This window comes from Sardina pilchardus, chromosome 15, assembly GCF_963854185.1.
Source record: "Sardina pilchardus chromosome 15, fSarPil1.1, whole genome shotgun sequence".
NCBI classification, from domain to species: Eukaryota; Metazoa; Chordata; class Actinopteri; order Clupeiformes; family Clupeidae; genus Sardina; species Sardina pilchardus.
Genome location: NC_085008.1, coordinates 3,893,672 through 3,906,166, shown reverse-complemented (window position 1 = coordinate 3,906,166; position 12,495 = coordinate 3,893,672). Strand labels below are relative to the sequence as shown.

The following is a 12,495-nucleotide window of genomic DNA, read 5'->3' as shown; positions in this document are numbered from 1 at the left end:
GCGGGGCTGGGCTGGGCAAGCGGCCGCGGGGAACTGTGACTGATCCCGGCTCAAGGAATAAAGCCGCCACCAGCAGACAGGAGGGGAGGGCAGGAGAGGGGTGTGTGGGACACAACAACAATGAGATGGGGTGTGTGTGTGTGTATGTGTGTGTGTGTGTGTGTGTGTGTGTGTGTGTGTGTGTGTGTGTTACATATACGACATATGCTTTGAATGCGTTTTTGATGCATTTATTTCTGCTTGTGTATCTGCGTGCACATTTATAATGCAACCTGTGTTGATAACGCTTATTTAGAAAATATTTCCCCACTGTACAAGCACACATAGTGGTCCTCAGTGAAACCGTGGATATGAACATATGTGTGAAAATGAAACAGGAATGCATGTCTGTGCCTCTCAAGAGCAAATGTGGATAAACATGCCCGTGTTTGTGTGTTCAGCATGTGTGTGTGTGTGTGTGTGTGTGTGTGTATTGTGTAACGCATGGCGCAAGCCTGGATAGCGCTGGGATTCTTCTGGAATGGTTCATCTAATTTTCACACATATGTCTTAATGCGAATGAATGTGTGTGAGCATGTGTGTGTGTCTGTGTCTGTGTGTGTGTGTGTGTGTGTGTGTGTGTGTGTGTGTGTGTGTGTGTGTGTCTGCATGAATGTCGGATGCCTGCTCTGCTCTGTAAAGCTGTCATCGTCATCATCAGAGGCCTGACGCGGCCGTATGTGAGCGAGCGCTGCTATTATTAACCGATGCGGTGCACGCAGCCAATATGTTCCCCCGACACTGCCACTGCCACGGCTGCTGCTGCCGCACGCCACCGCGCGCATATGGAGCACCCGCTCCGCTTCCACACACACACACACACACACACACACACACACACACACACACACACACACACACACACACACACACACACACACACACACACACACACACACACACACACACACACACACACACACACACACACACACACACACACACACACACACCTCTTGCTGCCAGCTCTCAATTGGCCACGCCTACATCAGTGAACACGTACACACACAGACGTGCAAACATACCCACACACCCAACACACACACACACACACACCCAAGCTCACAGATAATCAACAAGGTATCAGTCGCAGTTTCCGTTTTTCGCTGCTACAGGCTTTCTCTAGTGAGATGGCTGCCTAAAGATAAGGGGGGAGATGGGGAAAGGGAAGTAAGATGAAAATAAGAGAAAATGTATAGGCAGAAGAGGAGAAACAAATCAATAGGAAAAAGTAAACAATCCAACTATTAGAGCATTTCCATTAATCTACATAACTACTGTTCTTCAAAACACTAAACACTGTTTAAATCTCAGACCCAGATTAACAAAAATATCAAATTCTTGAAACAAAATAAAGCAAAAACATACAATATTTTGTTAATTTATATAAAACAAAATGTCCACAGGACAACCATTTCCCCATCTAGCATAGCTCTGTTTTGAAGAGAACTTCAGTGCGTCTTGTGTGACATTCTGACAGTCACCATTAACTTGCTGTGAGCTGGGGAAGCAATCAACAGGAAGTGCAACTTGCTAAACTGTTCACACAGCAATAAGCACTTCGCAGTGTACCGATACACCCTACAAAGAGGTCCCAAGCGAAAGCCTCAACTAACATTGCAACAGTGAGAGTCTAAGAAGTGAGATATTGAGAGGATCTTGATCCCATCATCTAGTACTGGTTTCTACACAGACACACATTACAGAGAGGTTATGCGAGGTCTCTGAGCAGATCGAACTTAATATGACTCAGAACAGTGACATATTCCAGGGACAACTACCACACTAACACAGGCATTGCATTGGACAATGGGCACAGCACGTGTTTAATACTCTGGGCATACTGTGGGTTTCATTTTTCCAGTATGGGTTGGCTGTAAATGAGGTTGTGTTGTGGTAGTGACCTGGAAATGTAGGGACCTAGTGGTAAAAGAAGTTGAGCGTCATGACTGGAGAGTGGATCAGAAGAAGTGCTCACCTCTTGAACCATTGGGTGCCTCTCATTTAGTCTTTTATACTGTACATCCTCCCTTCCTTCCTCGGTCCTCGTCCTCACTGATCTACATAAAGAATGACGGGGCGGCAACAATGGGATAGTCTATCCAGTGTTAGTTATAGATCAGTGGGAACGAGCCTGGAGGATCGAGCATCGAGGATCGAGGAGAGAAGTTGAGAGGCACCCATTGAATTAGTTTAACCATTTAGGCTACTTCCTGAGTCATCTGGATCAGCAGTTCTTCACCACATGATATGCAGTGATCATGACATGCAGACGTATTCAGGTCACACGGTGAAAATCTGTAGGATGGCACAGCCAGATCGTATAGACCACTTCCTGCCTTTGAAAGGGTGAAGAGAAAAGGTTTCACTTCCTCTACCTATTCCAACACCAACAAATGCCCCACCTAGAGAGGGTTGCTCAGCATCATCAAGTAAATCATCTATTGATCAACACCATACTCAAAAATTAGAGAGAAGGCTGGCAATATTGGCAATACCCCAGCCTGTGCTACAATGTCAACGAATGAGGCAATGGCCTACAATAATATCATTGAGTTACACAACGCAGCAGGATAACTCTATATTATGGAACAATGCAACTTATTACATGGATAACAAGGCAAACCACTAGACGTGGTCTGTGGACCGATGTCTAACGCAGCAACCGTAACAAGCATATTAGGTTTTCTGATGATATTTCTGAGAAACAACTGTGTGGTTCTTTTCCACTTATATATTATACATATTTCAACTATTTAGTGAGTGCTGATGTTCATTTAGAGAAAAAAGGACCTCATGGAAAAAGGGCATGAGTGGCAAAACCATACACAAAACAAAGCAACAAGAGAAAAAAAATAGACTTGCTACATGAGTCTTCTCCACAAGATCCACATGAACCCTTGAGAGAGAGCAAGACCAGGAGAGAGAGAGCGCAAGGTAGCGAGAGAAAGACCGAGGATGGGAGGGGGAGTGAAAAGAACGAAGCCACCGGGCTTCCCAGAAGCCTTTGAGACCCAACAAAAATGTTTCCCACGATTCCCCTCATGGCGTTAAGCGGTGAATCCCACCAAGGCACCTTGAGTGTGTGTGTGTGTGTGTGTGTATGTGTGTGTGTGTGTAGACCTCGCCTCCTTCCTCTCTTTTTTCTCTCATTCATATGGTTGATCAGGGGACCTACACCAAAGCAGAAACCCTGGGAGGAGGTGGGATGAGAGAGAGGTGTGTGTGTGTGTGTGTGTGTGTGGGGGGGGGGGGGGTTGGCGGGGGGTTGGCTGGTGTTGTGATGAGTGGTGAGCGGTGGCGAGGGATTGCATCACCATAACGGCTGCTGGTGGGTCGTATTTTTATTTTCCATTTTCTATTTTCTACCCCCACACCTCATTCCTACCCTTTTTTTCCTCCTTTCTCTTCCTCTCTCTCTCTCTCTCTCCCTCTCCCCCATCAATACTAAGCATTTTCCCAAGACAAAAGAATATAAAACAGCTAATGCATTTACAAGCCACTGGAGGTGTCGGGCTGGGCTGGGCTGGGGCTGTGGTGTGCTGTGCTGCTGCGGCATTATTTATTTACTGTTGAGACAGGGGTATCAGTCAGTGAGACAGCAGTCTCCTTCCTGCTGGAGTCCCACAGCGGAGGCCTGCAATCACAGCACTCTCGCTCTCCCTCTCTCTCTCTCTCTCTCTACCTCCCTCCCTGTCTGCCTCCCTCCCTTCCTTTTTCTCCCTTGCTCATCCTCCAATTACCTCTCTCCCCTTCTTGTTCTCCATTGCTCTATCTCTTTCTTTACCTTTTCTTCAATCTGCTTCTATTCCTCTCTGTATCTATTCCCTCTATGACAAAGATTTTCATCCGCAGGCCTCAATATCTCTCTCTCTCTCTCCCCCTCTCTCACTGTCCTCCATCCCTCCTCTACCTCCCTGCCTCCACTGCTCTCCCTCGCTTTATTTATTTATTTCCCACACTGCACCAAGACTCCCTCCGGAGATGATGCCTCCCCTGCCTGTGAATGTGTGTGGTAAAATGTATGGTAGTGTGTCGGTAAGTGAAGTGAGAGAGAGGGTGAGCACTACTGGGATGTGTGTGTGTGCGTCCGTGTGTGTGTGTGTGCTTCAGTTTCTAGGTGTGTGCATGCACAAGGGTGAGCAGATGTTCAGGGTACAGCTTCATCCTCAACCAAATTTAGCATAGGTTCTTTGCCACTCAGATATACAAACACAGAGTTCCACGCATGCGCGCACACTCACACACACACACAAACACACACACACACACAAAGAGAGTACGAGAGTTGATTGACAAAGGAAGAAGCATATGAGCATATAATATATATATAATATATGAATCTATTGTTTCATTAGCCAGGAGTTTGTTAGCTGTTCCACAGATGTTCAATGTTCAGATGCATTATAATGGTGCCCATATTGGAAGGGTGGGTGGGGATAGGGTGTGAAGAGGAAGAGCACTCCTCCTCTTCCTCTTCTAGACAGTAAACACACATACACACTTCAAGCTGTTTTCCCCCTCTCTTCCTATTTTTCTTTTTTAAACCAGGGCAATATGCAGTAAGCGGAGATCATTTCCTTCTGTCAAAACTCCCTGTCAGGAAAATGAGGAGGAGGATGGGAGAACACAAGAAGAGGTAGGGAGGGAGAGAAAAAGTGATGGAGAGAGACAGAGAGGGAGGGAGAGGGAAAGAGAGAGAGAGCAGAGGTGAGAAACAGATAGGAAATAAAGATGGAAAGAGAGATATGCAGGAAGAGCAAACGGAAATGGGAACAAGAGCAGGTAGGAATGAGTGAACAGGAAATGGAGAGAAAGAGGGGGCAGGAAGGAAGAAAGTTAAGAACAGCAGAGGGGGGAGAAATGGTGAAACGACAGCCAAACAGGGAGACAGAGGTGAAAAAGAAATATGGAGACAAGGACAGAAGAGGAGGGAAGGAAAGAGAGGGCAAGAGAATGAAAGAAAGAAAGAAAGAAACAGGGACAGAGGAAGGGAGGGGAGGAGAGAGGGAGGAGGGAAGGGGTGACAGAGAGAGAGAGAGAGCGAGGGAGAGAGAGCGAGAGGGAGAGGGTGAGCCTCCTTTGGGCTCTCTTCACACCTCTCTCTCACTCATCTACCAGCCTGTGCTCATCCCCAGGGGGCAGGCAGTCTTTAAACCTCCGTGCTCTTTAAAAATTCACCCAGCCAGCAGGTCCACGCGCCACCGTGGAGCTGTCTGCTGCAGATCCCGGCCAGGGTCTCCGTGTGTGTGTGTGTGTGTGTGTGTGTGTGTGTGTGTGTGTGTGTGTGTGTGTGTGTGTGTGAGCAAGCATGATTGGCATAGCCACCAAGCTGGTGGCACAGTGGCTCCCTATGACAGGTTTAGCGGGCTGCCTCCACATAGATCAATGCTAGATCCCCATGGCTCCCCTCTCTCTCTCTCCCTCTCGCTCTCTCTCTCACTCTCTCCCTCTCCATCTTTCTCCCTCCCTCACGCTCACACACACACATACACACACACACACACACACACACACACACACACTCCTTCCCCAATTAGGGTTCTCTCAGCTCACAGCACAAAACCCTGGCCATACTGCATGCATTTATGAAAGGCCTCTGGCTACCATGACAAAGACAAGCTCAACGTTTTTTCTAAAAAAAAAAAAGAGGAAAGCTCTCCACTTGGCCTCCCATAAAAACCTGCAAGTTACCATTTGCAGTCACATGAAGCTTCATTTTTCTTCATGCAGCCTCGTCTGCGAGTGAATCTGAGCCCTCAAGACAGCTCCTGAATAACTAAGAACAGACATTAACTAAGCATTATCATTATCATCACCATCGTCATATCACAGTTAGATGATATTAAATCATAACCTTAACAGAAAAATGACCTATTATATACCATTATCGGTCAATAATGACATGGCTTTGGCATGATGTTTTGACAATTCATTAGGAAAAGAACTGGCAATGAGATGTATTCATGACACCGACCGCTTCCTCAAACAGCCAAACCAACACTTGCACAATTCGGAGCTAGCAGAAGAGGATGACAGCATTTGTAGGCACTGGGATATTCACGCTCACACTTATTTCCACTGACAACTAACATTTCAACTGACAGAAAGCCTTAAACACAAGCTGGATGACCAGTCACCTCCTTTTTTATCTAGCTTTGAATACATGTTGTTTTTTAATTAAGCAAATAGCTGCATGGGTTTCATAACTACCAACCACCTTGCTGTCAAAATCCAGCACGGAAGACATCGCATCACCCCCGTGCGCTAGTCTACATATTTTACACCTCCACCATCAGGCATGCATAATTCCTCCACTCCATACATTATAAATATATCTATCATGCTGTAGGGGAGAAGGCAATCCTGTGCCTGCTTTTGTTTCATCACACAATAAAACACACACACACACACACACACAGACGTATTGGCGGGAGGGGAGGAGAGCGGCAGCAGACTGGCCTTTTTCTGCACGCTGCGGAGCCAGAACCACGGCAGGCGAGAGGCTTCAGAGATTCCTTTCATTAGGTTTTAATAATATGCTGCTTGGCTTGGCCCTTTGACCCGGGCCGTGCGCCTTTAATAAGGGAGCCCGCTCCAGAGGTGGACGCAGGGGCCGTGCGGGGGTGGGCTGTGCAGTGGAGATGCGGGGGTGGGGGTGGGGGGGTGGTGGGATGTGGAGGTGGGAAGGGAGGGAGGAAAGGAGTGGAGATAGAAGGTAGAGGTGCACCTTCAAATTGGCAAAAAAAGGTTGTGCAGCGGCTTTTTACTTTTAAATACAGAATCCTGGCCAACGGTGGAGAATTTCCCACAAACCGCTGCAGTCACAGAGTGTCCCCCCCCCTCTTCTTTTCTCCCTATCTACTTTTCCTGCACACTCGCTCCACCACAAATGTTCCTCTTCTTTCGTCTCATTCTCTCCCTCGCTTCTCTCTCTTTTTCCTCCACCCTTCACCGTGCAGCAGTTTCTCACTCTGACCCTTTAGGTGGGGGGAGCTAATATTCCATCTGCCAGAACGGAGGTTATTTTTGTTCTCAACATGGCCAGGTTACAGGGGACTGCTTAAGGAAATGTAGCAGGTGATGTATTGATCCTGTTGCCCTCCTAAAGCTCTGACAAGCCGGTGACAGGGCCGAGGGGAGCAGACAAAGGGCACCGCGCATCACAAGGAGGAGGAGGAGGAGGAGGAGGAGGGGAAGAGGGGATGCAGAGAGGAAACGGGGAAGAAGCTATTTTCAAACCAGCCACCGAGATCCTCTACGACATCAAGCCCAGAACTGTTGTGCCCAGCGACATCTGCCACACATGTCCAGATATACAGATATAGATGCACACACACCGGCACGAACGCACACACACAGGCACGAAGGCACGAACGCACGCACGCACGCACGCACGCACAAGGTTAGTATGTTCCGGACTAGGAGTTTAAATGTAAAAATTGTTGCCTTTTTTCCCTTCTGTCTGTGAGGAGCTCAAGTTCACGCGGGCGCTCAGATGCAAAAGGGGACATTTCTCCTACAAATGATGGCGAGCTGAATAAATTAGTGAGTGTCGGGGGACGGGCAGGCGTGGGAGGTGTGGTGGGAATGGGAGGCGAGGGGGGGGGGGGGGTCGGTGTTTTGTTCTTGAGAAGACAAAACTGATACTTCTTCTGGGCCAAATGGAGATTTAGTATGTGCCCCCCCTAAGCCCTTGCCACAGAGCCAGAAACATCCTTAATTAAGTGCCAAGTGGCCTGAGGGGGATTCTTCCCGTTTAAGCTGTCATCTCTCTCAGGAGACACTTGCCTCGGTGTAGTGAGTGTGTGCGTGCGTGTGTGTGTGTGTGTGAGTGTGCCTGTGTGTCAGTCTGTCCATCTTTCACTGAGCTCGTTCTTGTGTGTCTGTGTGTCTGCAACTGAATGTGTATCCAGGTCAGTTTGTGTTTGTGTGTGTGCATTGGGCTGCATAGGAGGAGGAGGAGACTTGACAACCGCCACCAAACACTGGCTGTGTGGAGAGAGAGGGTTTGTCCATTACCTCTTGGCAGGTAGCCACAACATTCTCCCTACCGAGGTCATCATCGCAGGACAGCAGAATAAACAAGTCCATTACAGAGACTGGGTTCATAGCACAAGGCACACTGATGCATTTGTCTGAGGACAGCTCAGTGCAAAGACAGGGATAGGAAACAAGAAAGCATAAACTATTTTCCCATTCTAAATGTTCCTCTTGTGTAGTTTTTTTTATTGTGCAGATTTTACCACTACAATTGTGTAAAATGGCCCAAGTTATGTCACCTGTTCATAAAGTCATGCCTGCACATGCATTTTAAATTAATATAATTGCTGCCTTGAAATGTCAAATAATGCTAGGCTCATTAATCAAGAACGTTCATGCAAAGAACCTCAAGAGTCTGGACACAGAGGTCCTTTAAGAAATGTGCAAATGAATCTTGAGACATAGACTACCTACAAGATAAAAAAATCATACATCATACCATTCTTGATTCATATGCATGTTGACCATTTCTAAATAATATTTCCATCACTCAATTAACAGGTAGGGAAATAAATAGGGAAACATAGTGAACTTGGTAAATGCCGAAAGTTTTCTCCGATTGCTTGCATAAACCATTTCATTACGGACCCTATGTTCACCTATGCTTCTCTTGACCCTTTGGCAAATATAAAACAACTCAGTAGCGATGCGACTTGCTGTACAAGCCAGCATATGCATAACCTGTAGCACACATAGCACTTCTACTGCGGCCCTTGTGCAGCATCAACCTGGGCCATGGGTCTGCCGAGACAGCGTGGGGGGGGGGGGGGGGGGTGAATAGGCAGGGAGCTGAGAGGCCGTCTGCCATAGTCTCCGCCCACTTCTGCATTCCACCTGCCGAAGAGGACCTGAGAGTTACCGAGCACTCGCTCTCACTTTTACACGACAGCCTCTGCACAGCATGCGCCACCCAAACCCAGCACAGAAAGCCTTGCAGAAAGCTCGCAACAACGTCATTACTCCGCTATCGGGTAATCGACAATAAAAGAAGGACAGAATTTCTTCACTGCTTTGAGTTTTGGGAAGCTGATCCCATAACCCTGCATTTTGCACACCACTATCCCCAGAAAATCCGTAATAAAGAAAAGAAATACAGCTCCAACAGTATCTAGAGCATGCCTATCTTCTCTCTCTAGCTCAAAAACCAGGCCCTATAAGGTCCGCATAATCAGAGCATATGAGCAACAAAAGGCAGCCTGGCTAGGGATTTGGGGGCCAAGTTCACCCCCGCACAAAGGCCAGCCCACCAAGGCGAGTCCGGCCCATTACCCACACTCCCTGGCTGGCCCAGGAGGCCTGGCAAGCGGAGCAGGCAGGAGGGAGGGAGGGGGAACTTCAGAGGGGGGAAAAATCAGCACATTATAGGGTCGTGTGTGGGATTGCTGTCAGTGTGCAGTGAAGGAGAAAGGCAAAATGACCCTTTTTGACTTCCACACACGCAAGCGCACACACACAAGCGTGCAGACGCACACACACACACACACACACACACACACACTCACGCTAGTTATCAATACAGGAGCAAAGCAACAATGTTAAAGCTTTCCTCGAGAAGATGGTCGTCATAACAGACACCCCCTCCCATCAGCTCCATTTCACCTCATGCTTTAGAGGGCACACACACACACACACACAGTCCAGATAAGGTGATGATTCCACCCCCAGCTTCCACCGCCGAGCGAGGTCGTCAGGGCGACCAATCATGAAGTGTCGGGCCTCTGCCTCCTGATGGAACACGGTGTCAACCCAGACAAATATTTGCTTGGCAGAGGCCTCCGGGGAGCTCTGGAGGATCTGCTTCAGTGGCACCGCACCCCACCGCACCGCACCCCACCGCACCCCACCCCAGCACAGCCTCTCGGCCCTCCTCAGTCTTCCTCCACCTCCTGTCCTCAGCCAGGGGCGGTTTCTGAGGAGGGATGGCCCAGCGGCAGCCATTTATCACGCCCTTGCTAGCAGCTGATATCAGCCTCCCCTGTTCCGCCTCCACCCTCACCACCAACACCTCAGCCACAGAACCCACACACACACGTACGCACGGGGGCGTGCGCACACACACACACACGCGCGCACACACACACGCTCAGTCACCACCAGAGTTTTAGACCAGACAGCACCAGAGACAAAATATAACATACGCTTTTATATGAGTGTGTGTGTGTGTGTGTATATATATGTGCGCATGTGGGTGGATGAGTAAATGTCTAAGTCCCTGCAACCAGAGCACTGTCTGAGTGGACGTTGAGTGATGGGCAAAGCAGACCCAAGATGCTTATCCAGCAGAACTTCTCTTCCTCATAGGCCTTTCAGTATTGGTGAGGCATTATTGCTCATCTCCTTGCAGCACAAAACAAAGTTAACAGAAGCCAAAGTTTCTTAGATGAGTATTTCTTTTTTTGACACCACGGGGTACTATTTGCCCTAAACCCTCATTAACACACAACTTTTGGACACTTCAAGAGTTGCAGGCGAAAGCGGTGACGTTGAACATTTCCTGCTAGAGTAGATGACTGCTACAGATAACAAGCTGATATTTCCTGTTAAAAGAGGGGGAGGTGAGGAGGCCGCCTTCCCCTTTTTTGTAGCGCTGCAGTCCTGAGACAGTAGCCTGACTGAGGCTACCAAACACAAGTGGCCTTCCACAGCAGCACTCGGGGACATCTGTGCATGCATGATCATGCATGTGGTGGTAGGCGTCTTCAGTGTATTGCGACATACTAAATAAATAACGGTATGAATTTGGTGAGATGTCTATTTGTACTTTCAACCTGCAGTGTCAGTGTATGACAGAAAGAGAAAGCAAGAGAGAGAGAGAGAGAGAGAGAGAGAGAGAGAGAGAGGAAGGAAGGCAGAGCCTAAAAGAGGAGAGGGATGCTAATCGTAGGTGCTGGCTGGTTGCAGGGGTTTGACACAGAACAGGTGTCAGCACGAGCGGGAGACAAAACGGCAGGATGCTGCGCTGCTGCGACGCTCTGATATATTTTTAAACCCATGTGGGTGAGCGAGCGTGTTATTCTCATCTGCTCGCAGCTACGTGGAACCAAGTCATATACGCAGCAGAGACACAAACAAACACACACACACACACACACACACACACACACACACACACACACACACACACACACACACACACACACACACACACACACACACACACACACACACACACACACACACACACACACACACACACACACACACACACACACACACACACACACACACACACACACACACACACACACACACACACACACACACACACACACACACAGCCGCCCACTGAGTTTTTCAGACCATTAAGTGGGTAAACACACATCTCACCATGACACCTTGGAGTTGAGGGAGAATGTGCACCCCCTCCTAGAACATTTGTATATCTGAACTGACCAGTTCCACCAGCTCTGTTTTAATGATGCTATGAATGGACTGGTTTCTGGCCCATTCCAGATGACTATTTTGGCATGGACAACGTTTGCAGACCTCAACGAGCGCCAGAAATGTGAAGTATATATCTGTGTATCTGGCAGGGAGGGGAGATGGAGGAGAGAAAGTGATTTGACTGGCAGAAAATTCCTTTTCAAAGGAGGGGGAAAAAAATCTCATTCCCAGTTTTTTGTTTTTGTTTTGTTCAGTTGTGTTTGCGCTCAGAACTGGGAGGAGATCTAAGAGAGAGACGGATGCATTTCCATCTGTCTGCTTCATTTGTGGGGGGAAAAAAAGAGAAAAAGAGGGAGAGATAGCAGGGGAGAGAGAGAGAGAGAAAGAAAGAGGGAGAGAGAATCAGAGAGGGAGAGAGAGAAGAGGCCTCCTCGTGATTCAAATGTATGCTTTTTTTCCCCCTCTGTGTGTCTCTCCACATGGCAGCTGTAGATGACCAGGACATCAAGAGTCTCGCTGCACTCTTCCCAGCAGCCCCCTGTGCCAGCCTCCAGTCTGTTCTCCTCTGAGTCCTCTCTCTCTCTCTCTCTCTCTCCCTCTCTCTCCCTCTCTCTCCCTCTCTCTCCCTCTCTCTTTCTCTCTCTTTCTCTCTCTTTCTCTCTCTTCCTCCACCGCACCAGAGCAGAGAGAGAGAGAGGGGGAAAAAAATCAATTCATATTTCCATAATCCACACTCCTGTCTGGCTCTCTCCTCTCTCTCTATCTTTTTTTCTCACTCACTCACTCTCTCACTATCTCTCTGGCTGTTCTCCCTCTCTCTTGTCCCTTGCTTTCTATACCTCTCCTTCTGTTATGAGATTCTCTCTCCCTCTCTCTGCCTCTGTTTGTCTATCTCTCTCTCTCTCGCTCTCTCTCTCTGCCTCTGTCTAACTCCCTCCCTCCCTCTCTCCTTCTCAGTCTCCTTCTCTCCCCAGGGGCAGACTAACCCCTCCACCCCGATCCACGGCCTACAACTGTCATTACGCTCTG

The 12,495-nt window shown here is 48.3% G+C and overlaps 1 protein-coding gene across 1 annotated transcript in view; it reads right to left on the bottom strand.

The window, feature by feature from the left end:
• Window positions 1–12,495, bottom strand: part of dennd1b (DENN/MADD domain containing 1B) — a 90,090-nt gene that overhangs the window by 58,532 nt on the left and 19,063 nt on the right. The gene's annotated exons all lie outside the window — the stretch shown is intronic.